The sequence below is a fragment of the Lactuca virosa genome, chromosome 3, assembly GCF_052849685.1.
Source record: "Lactuca virosa cultivar CGN04683 chromosome 3, Lactuca_virosa_CGN04683_v6, whole genome shotgun sequence".
NCBI classification, from domain to species: domain Eukaryota; kingdom Viridiplantae; phylum Streptophyta; class Magnoliopsida; order Asterales; family Asteraceae; genus Lactuca; species Lactuca virosa.
The window spans coordinates 48,172,855-48,180,603 of NC_136428.1; the positions used below are offsets into that span (position 1 = coordinate 48,172,855).

At 40.0% G+C, this 7,749-nt stretch overlaps 1 non-coding gene across 1 annotated transcript; it reads left to right on the plus strand.

Annotated features, from left to right (window-relative positions):
- The first annotated feature begins 2,774 nt into the window (after positions 1-2,774).
- On the plus strand, positions 2,775-2,881 carry LOC145167935 (small nucleolar RNA R71). The gene has a single exon (XR_013741535.1). It is a non-coding gene; the product is annotated as a small nucleolar RNA R71 (small nucleolar RNA).
- The last annotated feature ends 4,868 nt before the right edge of the window (positions 2,882-7,749 follow it).

A 7,749-nucleotide genomic window follows, 5' to 3' on the forward strand; every position in this document is an offset into this window, starting at 1 on the left:
TATACCCTCCTTAACCATAAAGTGACATTTTTCCCAATTAAGGACTAAGTTGGTCTTTTCACACCTAGCAAGCATTAGGTCAAGATTTGTGAGACAATCATGGAAGGAAGATCCAAAAACAGAAAAATCGTCCATAAAGACTTCCATGAATTTTTCCACCATGTCGTGGAATATGGTTGTCATGCACCTTTGAAATGTTGCGGGTGCATTGCATAGCCCAAAGGGCATGCGTCGATAAGCAAAAGTCCCACTTGGGCAAGTGAATGTGGTCTTTTTTTGGTCCAATGGGTCTATGGGTATTTGGAAATAACCCGAAAATCCGTCTAGGAAGCAATAATAACTATGGCCCGATAATCTTTCTAACATTTGATCAATAAAGGGTAAGGGAAAATGGTCTTTACGAGTGGCATCGTTTAGTTTTCGATAATCGATGCACACTCTCCAACCGGTTACCGTTCGTGTCGGAATAAGCTCATTCTTTTCGTTGGTTATGACCGTCATCCCTCCTTTCTTGGGCACCACTTGAACCGGACTCACCCACGGGCTGTCGGAAATGGAATATATAATCCCCGCATCTAAAAGCTTGACCACTTCTTTCTTGACCACCTCTTGCATATTTGGGTTTAGTCTTCTTTGGTGCTGCACAACCGGCTTTGCTCCTTCTTCCAGGTTAATCTTGTGTGAACAATAAGAGGGACTTATTCCCTTGATGTCGGTAATGCTCCATGCTATGGCCCGTTTTCGCTTCTTCAAAACTTGCACTAGTTCTTCCTTTTCAGAGTTGGAAAGGTCAGAGGTTATAATGACTGGCTTTTGATGGCCATCTTCAAGGAAGGCATACTCCAAATGTTCTGGTAACTTTTTGAGCTCAGTTTTTGGGTTCTGTTTGTTGTACTCGCCGAGTGTAGGTAAGGGACTCGGCGAGTTGGTAGCTGAATTTACGAATTCTGTTTTTTTTTTCGCTTGGACTCGGCGAGTGGATCGGCCCTACTCGGCGAGTTGAAGTGTCAGATTGCCTCACCAATTCTTCAAACTCAGCTTCTTCCAGCAGCCTCTCGATGTCCATTAAGTCTTTTTCTGCATCAAATTCTTCATCAAAAATTGTGAACTTGTTGGAATCTTCACTTATGCATTCCTCCAATAATTCATCAAGCATGTCAATTGAGAATGCCGTGCCGTCACTATTCTGTGCATACTTCATAGCTTGATCAACCCCAAATGTGACTGAATCTTCTCCTACCCGCAAAGTGAGCTTCGAGTCCCTCATGTCTACTATAGCACTTGCCGTGTTGAGGAAGGGTCTTCCAAGGATGATTGGGACTTGAGGATCCGCCTCCATGTCTAGAATTATGAAATCAGTGGGAAATACAAACTTGTCCACTTTGACCACTAAGTCTTCACATATTCCTCTTGGGAAAGTGATTGTCTTGTTAGCTAAATGAATCGCCATACGAATTGGTCTTGGTTCCGGGAGATCCAGCTTCTTGAATAATGAATAAGGCATTAAATTTACACTTGCTCCTGAATCAGCCAAGGCATGAGTGGTAGCCAAATTGCCAAATTGGCAAGGTAAAGTTAAGCTCCCCGGGTCACCCTTCTTCTTTGGTAGTTTGTTGAGCATGGCGGCTGAGCAATTCTCATTGAGGACTACCTTCTTCGCTTCCTCTATCTTCCTTCTATTAGTGAGAAGTTCCTTAAGGAACTTTGCATATTTGGGCATTTGTGCGACAACTTCGATGAAGGGTATGTTGATTTGAAGAGCCTTTATATGATCTAGAAACTTCTGGTACTCCTCTTCCTGCTTCACTTTCTTAGCTCGGGCTGGGTATGGCAATAGCGGCTGGTAAAACTTTTCAGGGGTCTGATTGTTCGGATTTGGCAGTGGACTAGCCGAGTCCATATTCTGTACTCGGCGAGTAGAGCTGTCAGATTGAAGATTTTGATTTTCTGCTTCCTCCTTCTGTGATTCTTTGGGTGCTTCATTCTGAATAGGGGCCAGAGGAGTGATTATTTTCCCACTTCTTGTTGTGACTATGTTTATGTGTGCGCCTCGTGGGTTGTTTTCGGTTTTGCTAGGAAGTTCGCCCGGTGATCTTTGGTTTATTTGTTGAGCAAGTTGCCCTAGCTGCGTTTTTATGTTGTGGATAGATGCTTGCTGGTTTCTAAGCATGGTCCTTGTTTCTTGAATTGCAGCATCATGATCACTATGTCTCTTTTCTGAAGCAGCTACAAATTTGGTAAGCATTTCTTCCAAACTTGGTTTTCTTTCTTGTGATGGCTCCTCCTTTTGGTAAAAACTCATTCCCTTTTGCTTGAACTTCTCCTCCTTAGCCTTCTTGTACTCGTCATAAGGGAGCCACTCTTTCTTTGGTCTACGCCAATCTTCATCATATCGGTCCCCACTTGAGTAACAAACTTGCACCTTTTTGTTGCCATTCTCATCCAAGTCGCAGTCTCTAGTAAGGTGAGGCCCATTGCAATTTTCGCAACCCACCCGAATAGCATGTATCGTTTGGTCTATTTTATCCATCCTCCTATCCATGGTTTTTAGCATAGCCATAACTGCTGACAAGTCTTCTGAAGCTGCATAAGCGGCCCCCCTCGTCACATCATTTCTTGGATTGTGGTATTCTCTAGAATGCTTAGAGAATTCTTCAATTAGTTGCTTTATCACTGGGGGTGCCTTCTTCGTGAGTGGACCTTGCGAGTCAAGTAATTGCCTAGTGGTAACATTTACTCCATCATAGAAGATGGAGACTTCTTGTTGACTATTGAGGTCATGATGTGGGCAATTCCTTAGCAGGCTCTTGTACCTCTCCCAAGCTTCATATAGTGATTCTCCAGCTTGTTGTTCAAAGTTAGCTATGGCTTTCTTTAGCTTGGATATCTTGGATGGCGGCAGAATTGATCAATGAACTCTTCTTTCATTTGGGCCCATGTAGTGATAGATCCTGGGGGCAATGGCTTGAGCCAATCCTTGGCAGCACCCTTCAAAGTAACCGGAAGCATGCGAAGTAGCTGAGTTTCCCGAGGCACATTTGGAACATTGAAATAATCAGCTACATCATTGACTTCGTCCAAGTGTTTGTAAGCGTCTTCGTGGTCTTTGCCTGTGAAGGGGATCTCCTTAAGTAGAGCCATGATGTGACCCTTGAGCTCAAAAGTAGCAGTAGCGGGAATTGCGGGTTGCACAAGTCCCGGTCCGGTATCATCGCGTATCCTCTTCGTCCATTCCCCCATGGGGACTTCATCAATGTTAGCCATGAGAATAGCTAATTCGTCGTCGGAATCGGAAACGTGACCGAATGTAGGGTCTTCTTCTTCCTCGGTCTCGTACTCGGAGTCTTCTTTAATTGGGTCTTCGATTGTCAAAGAGGCGCTGGATGCTCCTGATTTGCTGCTCTTCTTCTTGCTGAAAACGGACTTTAGGTTCTTTAATGGCGAATTCCTTGAAGAAGCGGATTCTCCAACGGATTTTCCTTTGTTCTTCCTTAGGGCGGATTCCGGGTCGTCTAGAGGAGGGATCAAAGGTGTATCAGATCCTCGGGTCATGAAACAACTGCAAATAAAACAAGAAAAACGCGTAAAAGAACAAAAATAAAATAAAAGCTAAAACTGTGAACAGTGATGGACTCACCGAGTTTCGTCGAGTGCACTCGGCGAGTTCAAGGTAAGAACAGAAAAATTTTCTACTTCATTTATTAAAACAGAGATTGATCAAAACCTATACTAACTACTAAATTACCTAAGAATTAACTTTGTGTAAGATAAATCCCACACAAAGGATCGATAAAAATAGAAATTAGTGCTAATTTAGAACCGTTCCCCGGCAACGGCGCCAAAAACTTGATGTGTGTGAAATGCACTGGTTTTAATCCTACTTTTGAGTTATAAATTAAGCACACAAAGGCAGTGAACCTGTCTTTTAGTGGTATACTTGGGTAAGTAGAGTGTCGAACTCAGGGAACGGTAAATTAAAACTAAAGACTAATTTTATCTAAATTAAATAGTAAATATGGGTTTTCTCTAGTTTTACAAGACTAGAAACTTACTAATACTACTTAGGCTAAGAACTAGAAAAACAAAGATTTAACTGAATTTAATAATAAAAGGGACTTCTGTTTAGTTCAACTCAATTGATCCTATGGTTGATATTATGGTAATAGTGCAATGGATTAATTCTTCTATTGGCTACCGATTCAAGTGATTAGCCTTGCATTCGCTACGATAATCCTTAGAAAACAAACTAACTCAAACAGTGATCAGTTGTCTAATTTAATTTAATTCACTAGATTATTTATTCGGGTTAATTTAGACTTATAATAGCTAACTAAATTGGTCCTTTAGTTAACCTCTTGCTGATGGTCATCAAACAAGCTCACACATGAATTTACCTAATTTTTCTTATTAATTCTAGTTTCGCGTTCGTTAGTCCTAGACATATGATAAAGTGGTCACATAAACATATGGGGTTGATAATTAAAAGCTGTTCATACTATTTAATTATCTTCCTATTAACAGAAAATTAGTTATCATTCACACACAAGGTTCTTTAACAAGCTAAAATTAACAAAATCACCAATATTTAATTAATCCTACCATTAATCAAACCATAATATCAATTTTGTATCCCCAAACAGAAGTTTAAGAGTTTTAGCTCATGATTGAGGTAATTAACAGCAATAAAATGAATTCTAATTGTCTAACCATAATTGAGAAACAATAGATTAAGTAGAATGATGAGAATGTGCCTCAAATCTTCTTCGGAATTGGATTCTAGGTTGTATCTTCGTTCTCTAGGGTTCTTCTGGCTCTTCAATCGCAGCTTGCTTCTCCCCAAAGGTTCCAGTAGTCCTTCAATCGGATTAAGACCCGCTATTTATAATTATCACAAAACAGGGGCTACTCGGCGAGTAGGTCGTGGACTCGCCGAGTACTAGTGTGAAATCCGTGTTCGGTAAGGAATCTTGACTTTTCTTTCGGGAACATTCTAATGAACTCGCCGAGAACATGCGTGGACTCGCCGAGTAGGTGTGTAGTTTTCCCTTTTTCTTCATTCTTTGGTCTCTAATTGCTTCTCCTTTTTTCCTTTCTGCTTCCAAGCATGTCTTTTGGACTGAAAACACAATATAAGCATTATTAAGTACCTTTTGTCCATATTATGCATATAATTAGCCAAAAATGAATAGAAATATATGTTAAACATATGATTAATTATGCACATATCAATGACGATAAGTGCATTTTGGGCACTTTTGAGACTTAGGGTTTTAGATCTTGCTTGTTTGGGTCATCCAAATGGATAAAATTAGAAACTTTATCCATTAATACACTATAGAAATTCATGTAACATCCCAAATTTTCAAACCAAATTTTCATTTTTAAAACAAGGAAACCATACTAATTTCATCCTCAAAGAGTAAACATCTAATTGTTTCAACATCATAAAATCGGAGTCATAATAAAATCAAAGTGTGGAAATATCTAAAACACCAAAGCAGATACGATGCAATCACGTCGTGCCCTTCCCTTGGCTACTTGAATTACCTGAAACATTTAAACTCAAATCATAACCACAAAGTTTAGTGAGTTCACCAAGATACCACATACAGTACAAGATAACGGGCCCAGCCCAACAATATATTTCAACCAAGCGGGCCCAGCCTAACAGTATATTTCAACCAAGCGGATCCAACCCAATAAACATATAATTAGGCCCAGTCCAACAATCATATATGAATACATGCAAGAGTTGAAAGATTTTTATGCCCAAGAATCATTATAGAATGATATTTGCTAATGACATAGGATTCTATAGGGTCACACCTTATAGCAAATTAGTATGTATTGATCATTTATTATAATTTGATTAACAATAAATATTATCAACACTTGTATTTAGTTGGAAAATTATTATTTTATGAAAATAACATTTTAACAACAAGTATGGAATTATTGTTTCTAGAAGATAATAATAAAAGAGAACAAAAACTAGTTATATATATATATATATATATATATATATATATATATATATATATATATATATATATATATATATATATATATATATATATATTATGTATATTTATTTGGACACTTTTTTGTTCATCTGTAACATCTGGACTCCCAGGTATATTATTTATATATTTATTTTTAGGGTTTATTGAGTAACTCAACGAGTTGGAGCCTCAACTCGTCGAGTAGAGTCGTGATTGGCCACGTGGATTTAATGACCGACTCGATGAGTCAGAGAGCCGACTCGCCGAGTAGGCACTGTGAGATGAAAACCCTAATCTCTAGGTTTGGGGCCTATTTAAGAGAACTTATGTTCTCATTTCCGCCTCACCAACTGCCTAACTCCCCTGTGTGAAACCCTAATCGGCCTTTAAGCTAAGAGAGTGTGTGAGCTAATCCTTGAGTGTTTGGTGCATCTTTTGAAGAGAAGGGAAGGATTTCGAGCAAGGAATCAGAAGGGGCTATTAGATCTGTTACTACTTTGTCCAGAGCTTCTGTGAAAGGTAAAAAGTCCACACCTTTCTCATTATGTTGGTTAGATCTCATGTTTATGGAGTTTAGGGCTTTTTCCATTTAATATTGGGACTTTGAGTGTATTGAGTTCATCTAGAGATTTGGACTTCAGATCTGGACCTTGTGAGGTCCCTAGAGTCCACAGGTCCATGCTTTATTCAGCCATAATAGAGCTTTTTAAGTGAGAAACCCTTAATGGATCATGTTTTTGGCATTTCAAGCCCTAAGTGCCATGCATGGACGTAAAGCTTATGGCTTTACGTGATAATCGAGCCTAGAGAGGTCAGATCTAGAATTTTGGGTTGCTTTCTTCCTTAAAAACGTCTGAATGAGAAACTGACTTAAGGGACTCGACGAGTCAAAGAGCTGACTCGGCGAGTTGGGTAGGGTTTTCCCCGATGAGTATGGATATGGGTAACTCGGTGAGTCGACGAGACGACTCGACGAGTTAAGTTGGGTTTTTGCGATGTTCTGAGGAACAAAGGGGACTCGGCGAGTCACATAGGTGCACTCGGCGAGTCAGGTCAACATGCACAGTTGACTCGAGTGTTGACTTTTGTTGACTTTAGCGTTTGGTCGAGGCAAAACTTATGGAGATCATGGAGGGGTAAAATGGTCTTTTACCCATCCTAGGAGCTAAGGAAGGACTATCATGAGTTATTTGAAATTGTGAGCTTAAGTGTTAATTATAGATGCTTGTTACATATAGGATAGACTTTTGGTGATTCGTGTTCGAGGAGTACACATTCTCTTAGCCTACTTACGAGGTGATTTTTCTCACTATACTTACCATGAGTGGTATCTATGTGTGATCGGAGGGTCTTATGTGCTTATTTGAGTTATGAGATATTATGCATCTTGTCTGTGTAATACATATGCTTTATTATGTATTTTATTGAGATAGGACCAGAGGGTCCAACCCGAGTCGTGGGACCGAAGGGTTTCCACTGAGACAGGACCGGAGGGTCCAAACCGAGCTGTGAGACCGGAGGGTCCTCACTGGGACACATGACCGGAGGGTCCACACTGAGTAGCATGAGACTGGAGGGTCTATGCCGAGTTATAGCCATGAGAGGCTTATTATTTTGTGTATATGGAATTTTGGGGAACTCACTAAGCTTCGTGTTTACCGTGTTATGTGTGATGTGTTTCAGGTACTTCTCAGGACCGCGGGAAGGCGCCAGCATGATTGTACACACTTGTTCGAGACTATATTGA